The sequence below is a fragment of the Rhineura floridana genome, chromosome 2 (assembly GCF_030035675.1).
Source record: "Rhineura floridana isolate rRhiFlo1 chromosome 2, rRhiFlo1.hap2, whole genome shotgun sequence".
Taxonomy (NCBI): domain Eukaryota; kingdom Metazoa; phylum Chordata; class Lepidosauria; order Squamata; family Rhineuridae; genus Rhineura; species Rhineura floridana.
This window is the reverse complement of record NC_084481.1, coordinates 131329730-131341843: the sequence shown is the minus strand read 5'-3', so window position 1 is coordinate 131341843 and position 12114 is coordinate 131329730. Positions and strand designations below refer to the sequence as shown.

At 40.9% G+C, this 12114-nt stretch overlaps 1 protein-coding gene and 1 long non-coding RNA gene across 8 annotated transcripts in view; one reads left to right on the top strand and one right to left on the bottom strand.

Annotated features, from left to right (window-relative positions):
• The window catches only part of MPPED2 (metallophosphoesterase domain containing 2), a 233588-nt gene extending 230047 nt beyond the window's left edge, over positions 1-3541 (bottom strand). For 2 of the 7 annotated variants that reach the window (XM_061610568.1, XM_061610565.1), the window contains exon 1: positions 1533-1765. The gene's annotated coding sequence lies outside the window, so the exon portion shown is untranslated. Of the gene's footprint in view, positions 1-814; positions 895-1532; positions 1766-3134 lie in introns of those variants that run through there. The other 5 variants (XM_061610571.1, XM_061610566.1, XM_061610564.1 and 2 more) reach the window with 5 other exon arrangements.
• On the top strand, positions 2831-11762 carry LOC133377147 (uncharacterized). Its single transcript, XR_009760627.1, has 3 exons — positions 2831-2910; positions 3242-3505; positions 10725-11762. It is a non-coding gene; the product is annotated as an uncharacterized LOC133377147 (long non-coding RNA).
• Positions 11763-12114: the final 352 nt, after the last annotated feature.

The following is a 12114-nucleotide window of genomic DNA, read 5'->3' as shown; positions in this document are numbered from 1 at the left end:
AGTGACTATCAAACTAGTAAATAAAGGTCATATATTATGTCTGAGTAGACAGATTTTAGTTCCATTTTATTAATTTTCCTTTCATGCTTTGCCAGTGCAATACAGCTCTCATGTCAGAACAGCCTGATTGTGATCTGCTCTATTATTATTATTTTTATATTTAAGGGACACTTTTCTCACATGGGACCCAAAGTGACATGCATAACCTTTAATGAGCAGCACTTTGCAGAAAATGTAAGAAAATGTAACACAGGACCCAAGTACTTCAGAACTTTCACAAACAAATTTATATGAGCCTAGACTTGTATCTCAGTGGTACAGTTCTTCCCTTCCATTGACACCAATTATTCTTTAAGAAAATTGTACGTCCACAATGGAATAGCTGAAGTGGGGGGGGGTTTCCCACAGTGTTAAGCGACTTCCTATGAATTTTAATGCTAGAATTATGCCAACAGAAAAAGTACCATCTTATACCACGTAATTCTGCAAAACTCAGGGAGGTAGCCTGTGACTGACAGTAAGCATCCGTTGTTAGGTTCATATATTTTCACAATGGAAAAATATCACAAAGGCACATGAATCTGCAGATTCTAGCTGAAGTCTATAAAATACACAAAAATAGGGCATTTTATATCACATTTTTGCCACATACATTGGCAAACATTTCTAGCATTACTGGGTCACACACACACACAGAAATTCTCTTTTACTTTTGACTGGCTTTAGCTGAAGGAAATATAGAAGCTCCCAAAGACTGAGAAATAAGGTGACAGTCAAGTAAGATACTGATGCTTTAAGATACTGATGCTAATACCTCCTTGTAGGTAGAATCTTTGTTATTCTTGCTTTGATTAAGAGCAAAACTACACTTAATGTACAATCCTGGGCATATTGACTCAGAAGTAAGTTCCGCTGTTTTCAATTGGGCTTACTCCCTGGCAAGTGTTTTTAGGACTGCAGCCTAAATAAATCTAACAATTCAAAAATTTAAACCCTTAAAGTCCTAAATACCTAAGTATTAAAGTAAAATATGTATGTCTGTTTAGTACTTCCTAGAGCCTCTTCTAGCATAGGTTTACCCAATCACTGCAAACCATGTGCAAGGCAGAACAAGACCCGTTTATATCCAACCATCCCAGCATACAGTGCACATATTTTTAAGGTAGCCATAACTCATTTTTCACTCTGCTCCTATCTCCAGGTAAGCTCTTTTTGTCCCTCTTTTTTAAAAAAAACAGAGTGGTGTATAAAAGTTACACCAAACAAACGCTGGCAAGATAAAATCTTATCCCCAACACACAGCTTATAAATGAAACCAAGCCTGTTTCCCATTCATAAAAACCTGATGTTACACACACACAGAGAGAGAAAGAGAGATCCTTGGGGACCCTTCTTTTTATAGATGAAATCCTTAGAGCAAACTCCCATCCCTCGGTGGAAATTATCTATTTTCCAAAGCACCTTTAGTTCAAAAGGTGCAGAGGAGCAAACAAGAACAATCGTTAAGACAGGTATCAGTTTGCACACACTACCTCCTCGTGGCAGTCAGCCCGTGCCCATCTAAGCGGCGCTGGTTGGAGATATCCCCCCTTGTCTCTGGGTAACTCTCCCGAGAAGGTGGCTGCACTCCTCTGAATCCACGCTGGGTGTTTGGTCTGTTTCCTTCTCTGCTTCTCTCATTCCCTCTTTCCCAGTGCTCGGAATGATTGATCACAATCAGCGGCCAATAGCTCTGACACCGCACCATCCTGGCTTTTCTACAACATTCCCCCTTTCCCAGCGTCACTCATCCCAACTGATCTCCCCCCTCCCCTTTCCACTCAGGCTGGCATTATAACCCAGCTCAAACACATACAAACTCACTCCCAGAAAGCTTCACATTTTTCAGCTGCTGTATCGTTGCCCCCCCCACCTTTCTTAATCCCTTTTCTCTGCATTTTTTTTTATGTGCGTGGTTAAAAGTTTTCATCCTGTCCTCGGCTCAGGTTTCTAGAATTGCTGTAAAAAAAAAAACCCACGACATACTCCCATTCTTCTGGTTCACGTTTCGCACTAAACTGCAATACCTAGCAGGAGGTGGGTTGCGGGGGGAGGGAGAGGGAACTACATAATCATGCAGCAAGGGGGGAAATAATTGCAACTCCAGGCATAACCAGCGTGGGCAATTTTATATTTCTCTATCTCTCTACCCTCCCCACTTCACCACCCACACCCCGCCACACCCCAATAAAATGTCTAAAGGTGTCCAAGTGCCCTTAGGCCTCGGGGGTCACGGATTTCAAAGCCTGTTTTGAAAGAGAGAGGGAAAGAAAGAGAAATGTAGCTGTCTTGCATGTGAAAGGACATGGAAAACTCCAGCTCTGAATAGTAAAGAAGCCCATTTGCAAATCGTTACTTTTTGCAAGGCTCTCTCCCTCTCCTTTTCTTTTGCTTTGGGAAGGAGGGGGTGACAAAAATGCCTCTTAGAAATGCAGAGAGTATGGCAAGAAGAAACCATTTCTCTCCCCCCCTTCCTCCCCACACCTTCCTCCTCCCGCCAGGCACACGTTTCAGTTTTTAATGCTAACTGTACTTTGCATTTCACTCCCTCGACCTGCCGTTTCGCCTGGCTCTCTCCAGCAGCCCTTGCACAACACAATGCTCCCTTTGGCCTACCCTCCCCCGGTCGTGCTCTTACATTATACCCCGATCACCCGAGACTTTCTAGTAAACAGCCAGCAAATTAATCTCCGCTGCCAAATCTATTCCCCAGCCGCCGCCGCCGCCCCCAGTCTCGCCCCCTCCGCAAGGCAAGAAATTAACGCAAAAGCGGGGAGGGAAGTAGAAGGAGGAGAGAGGGGGGCATCGGGAGCGGGGCGGGGTAGAGGAGGAAGAGAGAGGAGGAAGAGAAGGAGACACTCGCGCAGATCCGTAAATTAACCTTCCCTTTTGAAACAATTTTTTTTTAAAAAAAATCCAGCTGTTTCCACACGATCGTCTTGGCGATTGGCAAAATAAGCAGCCCGTTTGAATCTGATTGTTTCGCCGCTGTTTGCCCTCTCTGATCCCCTTGTACTTGTACATGACAAGGCACCTCTAACCCAGGGCTTTGTGTTTTATTAGTAATTTTCTCCCTCTCTTTCTCTCTCCCCCACCTTTTCCTTCTTCCATTTGATCCCTCTTCTCTTCTCTCTGGCCGGGGCGGATGATTTACCTTCTCTCCCTCTTTTTTATTTTCCTGGATGTTGTTGTGTATTCCTAGGGATGCCTTCAGTGCTGGGGAAAGAGCCGATCCATGAGGGGAGGATGGTGCCGAGGAGAGAGCGAAAGAGCGAGGAAAGGCTTTGCCAAAGGTGGACGGCTGGTGCAAAGGCTGGGCAGAACCTTCGACCCTCAAGGGTCCCTGGAGTGGAAATGAGAGGCAGACACAGACAGACAGACAGAAGAAGACAAAGAGCAAAAGCAGCCTCGATCTGGACTGGAGAGAGAGACAGAGAGAGAAGAAGGAAGAGAGCTGAGCAGTGCAGTGAGTAAGGACTGCCACTGGGGTCAGGGAGCAGAGCACCAGGAAACGGGGCGGCCAAGGCACTCTACACACACACACACACACACACACACAGAGCCACCTCCTCCTTGCTGATGGTGATCCTTACTTCACCCCCTCCCCAAGCAAAAAGGAAGGCTAGGAGGAAGAGTATCCTCTGCTAAATCGCTGCAAATCTTTTGACCTCCCCTGAAAGCTGAAATATTAAATTCAAACGGAATGTTGGGTCACGGGAGACCTAAGGCACAGTGTGGTGGTGTGCCATCCAAATGATAAGTATTCCTCAATTTGTTAATCGTTATGTCATCATCATAATGTTAATCAGCAGTAGTATGAGGGTTGTTTTCCTTTTTTTAAAAAGCAAGGAGGTACTTTTTTTAAGTGTTCATGCTGTAGGGGTAAAATTAAGATTAGGATGGGGGTAAATAGTCAAATAAAATTAACAAATGCTGAGTCTAAATGATTTATGTATGGGATGATGGATGTAATGTCCCATTGATATCATAAATCCATTTAATGAAGATAAGTCCCTTTGTCTCTGTATGAAGATGTATGTAGGACTGGAATATGCACCTACCAAATTCAAGGAGTTTTTCAAGGTAAAAAGAAACAGACAAATGACAACTGTAACATTTCCACAGACCCCAACCACTACACAGAATGGAATGAAAAGACTATCACTAGGATTTACTATAAAGAAAATCAGGAACCTTCTTCGGGAGGGGACACCTGTAAAAATTACTACTTCTCTCTCTTTTTTGGTAGCCTCGTGGCTTAAATAGGAGGAAATTTGCAACTGAATGCTGTTGAGAATACTATATAGGTGTCCTGTGCTCAGTGGGGCTTACTCCCAGGTAAGGGTGCATAAGATTACAGCCTAAATTTAACTGGTCTGGGGTAAAAACCAGTCAGCCAGATTTGGGAAGAATATGAAGTAACGTGCATGTCCACGATAACTGAAGGGAAAAAATGAAACAAAACCAGAACTATTTGAAAGCAATAAAGAAAAAAAATTAGATTTAAGCTTCTAAAACTCTGTTAATGTGGAGAGACAGAATATCACAACTTTCAAATAATGCCAATAATGCTTCATGCCAGCCTAACTTTCACAAAATATCCAGGGGAGGTCCAAGTATTTATAAGGATAAAATGGGAGAAAACTCCTGAGGAGGAGATGGGGTGGAAGGGGGCACATAGGCTCATGCACATAACCTAAATCATACTGAAATATTATGTCTGAACTAGGCCAATGGTTATTCCCCACCCCCAGGGGTTGGATGCAGTTTGGACACATCCAATTTTTGCCATTCATAACTATTTTTCCGTTTTTTCATTGTTTCAAAAATCTTCAAAACATATTTGTACAGATGTGGTAGCGGGACTAAAATATGTGTGCACACCCAGAGTGGTAGAAATATCTCTTTTAATCCACTTTCAACTCTAAAAACTTTCACGTCTCTCTATAATTCAACATCAAACAACATGTATTACTTTCTCAAGAAAGCACGCTAATAATTATTTTAAATAAATTATTTAAACTCATATATTTGCACCTCATATAATTTGCATGATTTAAAAAGGAGCACACATTTCTCTGCTAAGAATTATGCACAATACTCAAGAAAGTGATGGGATTTTCTGCTCAAGGAATTTAATTTAACAAAATGTATGGATGATTACTGCGCAATACCAGATAGTAGGCTAAGGCTGCAATCCAATACATGTCTAGTAAAAAGTAAGCCTCATTGGATTCAATTGGACTTACTCCCAGGTAAGTACATATTGGATTGCTGCCTAAATTAGTAAGATATCCATAAACAACTCACCCATAAGCAAAATCTGAATTAAAACCACAGTATATTGAAATAATTATCAGAAGCATAGATGGCAGAAAGCAAGATAATAGTAAAAACCTATCTCCCCCAATTCTTCATGTGTGGATGAACATCTGCTCATGCAGTGGAACTTCAACTTCCTTTCTTCTCTGCAGTCTCTCTCCATGAGCCCTCAAATTCTGCTCCAGAGATTCAGGAGACTGCCCCACAATTTTAGTCTTCATTGTAAGCCCTTTTTGTGCCCACCTAGGCAACAATTGTCATCTACATTTCTTAAACCAGCAGGGTGTAAAAATAAAAGTTTGGCGGTTGAATTAAAAAGTCCTACCCCTGCCCCAAAAAAGGTAACGGTACAATCATATGCATGACTATTGAGAAGTGGACTTACTGCCAGGTTAAGTAATATAGGACACCTACTCTGGATCCATCCCATAGAACAGGACATGTACAGCACAATCCTACGCAGGCTAATACTTCTGAGTAAACATGCATAGAATGGCACTATACAGCTGTTAATACACAGGTGACCTGCCAGATTGAAAACATAAGCATAATATATTCATTGATTTGTTGACATTAGCATAACAACCAGAAACTAAAATCAAGTTCAAGCTGCAGATAAGAGATTATTTTTGTGTAAAAGTCTTTCCCTCTATAAGGAAGATAGCCATCAGAACAGGAGTGTGGGGGCTGGGGAGACAGAGTCAGGATATTTTGCTGAAATGAATTATACTATGCTTATGAAATGTATTGCTTTGAAATGCTGTAGTTATGTATTGTTTTATTATATATTTATTTAATTTCCCCAAAAATTATTCTGTTCTTCATTGTAAAAACAATCTCAGGGCACACTGTAATACTCATAGTAGTACAACATTCGTAACAGCATAAAATCAACAATAGTGACTAAATTTACACATTAAGTGCGGTGTAACCGATCCTTTATCACGTATTACTTCACCAGACAATAATAATTACTGTTATTGATTATTACTGTATGAATTTTATTAGATTTATTTGATGTGCTGAGGATGAATTTGTTACAGATTGTTTATTATTTTGTTTGTTAATTAGCCTGCTTATGGGAGCAAAAAGCTTTCACAAAGCAGCTTATAATGTTAAAGTGACAGAAATTAATTATTATTATTGCATGTATATCGCACCTTTCTTCCAAGAACTCAAGAAAGCATACACGATTATCCTTTCCACATTATCTCCTGTGCGGAAGGTTAGGCTGAGAGAAAGTGGTTAGCCCAAGGTCCCAAAATGAATGTCATAGCTGAGTGGGGATTTGAACCTTGGTGTGCCCAGTCCTAATCTAACATTCTTAACGACTACACCACACTTAAAGCCATACAAATAAATATAACAAACAATAATATTAAAACTGATTTTGTTTAAAACAGTTTATTGTCAACTGCCTTGTTGTTGCCATTATGTGCCTTCAAGTCAATTACAACTTACGGCGATGCTACAAATCAGCGACCTCCAAGAGCATCTGTTATAAACCACTTGTTCAGATCTTGTAAGTTCAGACCTGTGGCTTCTTTTATAGAATGAATCCATCTCGTTTGGCCTTCCTTTTTTTCTACTCCCTTCTGTTTTCCCCAGCATTATTGTCTTTTCTAGTGAATCATGTCTTCTCATTATGTGTCCAGAGTATGATAACCTCAGTTTCATCATTTTAGGATCTTGTTCTAACACCCAATTATTTATCTTTTTCACAGTCCATGGTATGTATGCACAAAGCTCTCCTCCAACACCACATTTCAAATAAGTTGATTTTTCTCTTATCTGCTTTTTTTCATTGTCCAGCTTTCACATCCATACATAGAGATCGGGAATACCATGGTCTGAATGATCCTGACTTTAGTGTTCAGTGATACTTTTACTGTGAAAATATAATAAAGATAAGTGAGTTATTGATTCAGGGCCTCATAGTATCCATTTAATTTCTCCATAGTTGTTTCTTCTCCTGATCACTGTTAGAATAAATCCCACTATTGTCAGTTAAAGGGCTCCACTGGGCTGTCAAATACACTCACATATTTTGTTAGGAAGCAGAAGGTAACTACAGCCAATGTAATAGCCAAAACTGATTATTTGTTCCCTTTTGAGTTGGCCAGAAGTTCCAGATACAGGCTGTTAGGCTGGGGGGCTACCCCTTAATTTTTCCTACCCCCCTAAAATTGTTTACAATAAATAAATTTATTGCAGCAAGAAATTATCTCTCCTACTTTTGGTTGCCCCCCCCCAACTTTTAGCTTGACTGTGGGCTTGTCCAGATATACAGAGCAAGGTTATTTCTAGGCCCTGATCTTTGTCCCTGTTCTATATTTTTCTCAGATAGTCTGTATCTGAGCAAAAACGCATGGTCATCTGTATAAATGAACTGGACATACAAAAGATAAGGCCAAGAAGGAAAAGGACTCAGAGAAGCCTTGAAAGCAAGATATCACTTCTTGTGCCCCTAGAAGTGCTTTCAATTAAGAAAATAATCAAGGGCAGAAATGGCTATTAGAAACACTGAAAAAAAGAAACTGAATTAAACTAGTTTTTGCAGTTTCACATTTTGAAATGTCAGCCTCTTGTCTTTAAGGTGCCACAACACTCTCTCTCTCTCTCTCTCTCTCTCTCTCTCATAAATGTAGTTTCTTTAGATATACATATTCCCACCATCCTCCAATGAGGGATAAATGGTAGATAAACTATCTCGTATGCCAGGAACTTCCAGACTTAAGGAAAGAATCCAAAATCCATCTATCTTCATGATTTTAGAGAGAAAGGATCATTTTCATTAGGATGTGACTTTTGCATCATCCAGCCCTTCCTAGAGAGAGAGAGAGAGAGACAGCTGATCATGATGCTGATGGAGCAGTAAGAAGGAAGAGTGAAGAACAGTAAGAAGGAAGACTCACCAGATGTCCTCTGGGCCTTTTCTATTCACTGGGTCAGAGCACTTTCACAGGATGTTGGTCATCTGCTGCTTTATTCCTATTAAATTAAATTAGATAGCTGATTGGAACATTCCCATTTGGCCTCTGTAGATAGAGAAAGTGATACAAAAGGAGCCAGTGAGGAGGCAACATTTGGGATTTTTAAACGTTTAACTTAGTACTCAACACATTTAATTAAGAAGCCATCTCTGCTAGTTCTACCACTTTGAGATAATTATATATGGTATAATGTGAAAACTGCCAATCACATCAGACTAATTGGTAGGTTTTCATTAAATAGTCTAAATGGACATTCCAGCCATAAAGCTGAAAAAGTAACATCTAAATTCTATGCATGCATATAGTTCCTGTATATTACACATACTGCACAAAGGCTGACACTACTATATATTTATAGATAATATATTTATATATATTTATTCCATGGAAGAGTGCTTTACCATTAACAATGAGCCCCAAACAATGTGAGAGAACCAGGTTGGCTCTCAGAGAAAAATATTCAGGAATCAGCAGCCTGCCACAATACACATCAAATAAAGGAAGACCAGTTCTTGCTTTATCCATATTTACATGGATATTTATTCCAGTTTTATGTAAAAAGTCCAGAATCCATAGTTGGAGAATACCTTTATTAGGACCAACTGAAATGCCACAAAATAGTAGTAAGGTTTGAGTTCTCCAGATTCGGGCAAGATGCTACACAAAGCAGAGGGTAGGCTTTTTGTGTAAGTACAGTAGGGCCCCCCTCATACGGCGGGTTACATTCCAGACCCCCGCCTAAAAGCAAAACCCACCTAAAAGCAGAACTTCAATAAAATGACGCCCGAAAAATGCTGTAAAAGCGGAACAAGCGCCATATGAGTGGGCCCTTACTCTAATTTTAGCCGCCGTATTAGCGGAACGCCAAAAAGTGGGCTTCCGAAAAGCGGGCCCTACTGTATTCAGAGTTTACATAATGATATATTGTTATCTTTTATGAAAAGTCCCCCTTTAAGTTACGTAGCTTGTTTTCTACTTCCACATCTGCTTCCACAATTTAACAACTGTTCCAAATTTGTAGCCTTCAGTAAAATCACACTTGTGGTAGTTACAATATTGTTGGAACTTATGCACATCACCAGCACCTTACTTTTTATAATGGAATAACATTGTTGGTGTTGAAATTTTTACAGTATTCCCTGTTGCAGCTCTCCTTATGTTCCGTAATTATTGCTATCTTACATTGCCTGACAAATTTGAAAGGTGACCTAAGCTATTTTCCAGTATTCATGCAGCTTCTCTCTTCCCTTGACAAAATCAAAACATATCCCCTTCGTTAAAGAATGCAATTTCTCTAAATGAAAGGGGGAGGGAGCATGGACACAGGGATGTTTTAATCTTTTCAACCTCCCCACATTGCTCTTTAAATCACCCCACACCACTGGCACCATCACATTTAGTTTGGGCCAAAAAGAAACAGGCTATACAGGATTACTTTTAATGTTTTTACAACCAGACCTAAACAATGCAGTTGTCTTTGTTTATGGAAGTAAACTTTAATCACTGCTGCCACTGACATTTTAAAAATTTAAGTGTTGTAGTAGTTCAGTAATTCCTGCCAAATCGAGTTAATAGTCCTATGTTGGGCAACACAGAATCATACAATAATAGAGTTGGAAGGCCACTGAGTCCAACCCCCAGCTCAGTGCAGGAATCCAAGTCGAAGCATACCCAACAGGTGACTGTCCAGCTGCCTCTTGAATGTCTCCAGTGTTGGAGAGCCCATCTCCTCCCTAGGTGATTGGTTCCATTGTCGTTCTGCTCTAACAGTTAGGATGTTTTTCCTGATGTTCAGCTGAAATCTGGCTTCCTGCAACTTGAGCCCATTATTCCATGTCCTGAACTCTGGGATGATTGAGAAGACATCCCGGCCCTCCTCTGTCTGACAACCTTTTAAGTACTTGAAGAGTGTTGTCATATCTCCCCTCAGTCTTCTTGAGACTAAACATGCCCAGTTCTTTCAGTCTCTCCATGTAGAGCTTTGTTTCCAGTCCCCTGATCATCCTTGTTGCCCTCCACTGAACCTGTTGTCTGCATCCTTCTTAAAGTGTGGTGTCCAGAACTTAACAGAGTACTCAGGATGAGGCCTAACCAGTGAACTAGTACTTCACATAATTTGGAAACTATACATCTGTTAATGCAGCCTAAAATAGCATTTGACTTTTTTGCAGCTGCATTGTACTGTTGGCTCATATTTAGCTTGTGATCAATGACAATTCCAAGATCCTTCTTGTATATAGTATAACTGTGCATTTGGCTTCTTTTTCCTAGATGTAGAACTTTGCACTTATCCCTGTTAAATTTCATTCTGTTTTCAACCCTATACTCCAGACTATCAAGATCACTTTGAATTTTGTTTCTGTCTTCCAGGGCATTAGCTGTCCCTGCCAATTTTGTATCATCTACAGATTTGATAAGCATTCCCTGCACTTCATCATCTAAGTCATTAATAAAAACGTTGAAGAGCACTGGGCCCATGACTGAACCCTGTGGTAACCCACTCATTCCCTGCCTCCAGTTTGAGAAGAAACCATTGATAAGAACTCTTTGAGTACGATTCTGTAGCCAACTGTGGATCCACCTCGTAGTTGTTCCACCCAGCCCACATTTATCTAGCTTGCTAATCAGAAGAACAGATATACGTAAGATGGCGTCGGTGACGGCAGCTGCTTCCACCCACCCCGTCTCCCACAGAAGACGCTGCTGACGCGGTGACACGAAAATGGGTTGCGAGAGACCGGAAGATAATGGAGTTTTGACCCTTACCTCGGCTGAGTGGCAGCTGCCTCCTGTTTGCCAGCGAGGCCACCGAGGTAGTCTTTCCCCGCAAAGAAAGCCGGCTGAGGGGCGTCTGAAGGCTGACCTAGTTTCAGCCACCGCGGCCATGGCTCCACTTTCTGGGAGGCTTTTTCCTTGTGGAGAGGGGGGATGCAAGGGAGACCAACCCACAGGTACGCCGTTCCAACACGTGAGGGGAGATAGTGACAGCGGCGGCTGTTCTCGGCCTGCCCCCCATGCTCGTTTTCATCGCCTATTGCCCAGCGCCACTGAGGAGCTTCTTTGCTTCGGTGGACTCACAAGCAAGACTTCCCCAGAGACGTGCCGGTGCCATCAGCCACTCAATGCCACTTGACACCGATGCTTGTGATCGGGCTGCCGGGAAGAGCTAGGGCGGCGACTGGTGGAGACTAAAAGTTGTTAGAAAGAATGAGACTGCGTATAACATCATGGTTGGAGTGCTCTAGTAGCTAAGTTGAAACTGCTTTAATTTCCTTCTACTCTTGTAATATTGATTAGACGTGTAATGCGGCCTCCTTTAATATGTTATGTTATATTTTTAGTTTGAAAATAGGTTTTGTGTTGTTGTAATATTTGCTATTTGTTATTTTTTCTATTATGGTTGTATTATTTTGCTCGAAATTGTTTTGTAATTGTTTGCTTTTGTTGTAAGCTATTTCAATTATAATGTTTTTGCTTCCTTTTTGTAAGTCGCTTTGAGTTCTATTGTTGAAAAAAAGCGACTAATAAATACTAGTAATAAATAAATAAATAATATCATGGGACACTTTGTCAAAAGCTTTGCTGAAGATATATTATGTCCACAGCATTCCCACAGTTTACGGGGGGGGGGCTGTACCTGATCAAAAAATGAGATTAAATTAGTCTGGCAGGATTTGTTCTTGATAAATCCATGTTGGCTTCTAGTAATCACTGCATTGTATTCAAGGTGCTTACAAACTGACCACTTTATCATTTGCTC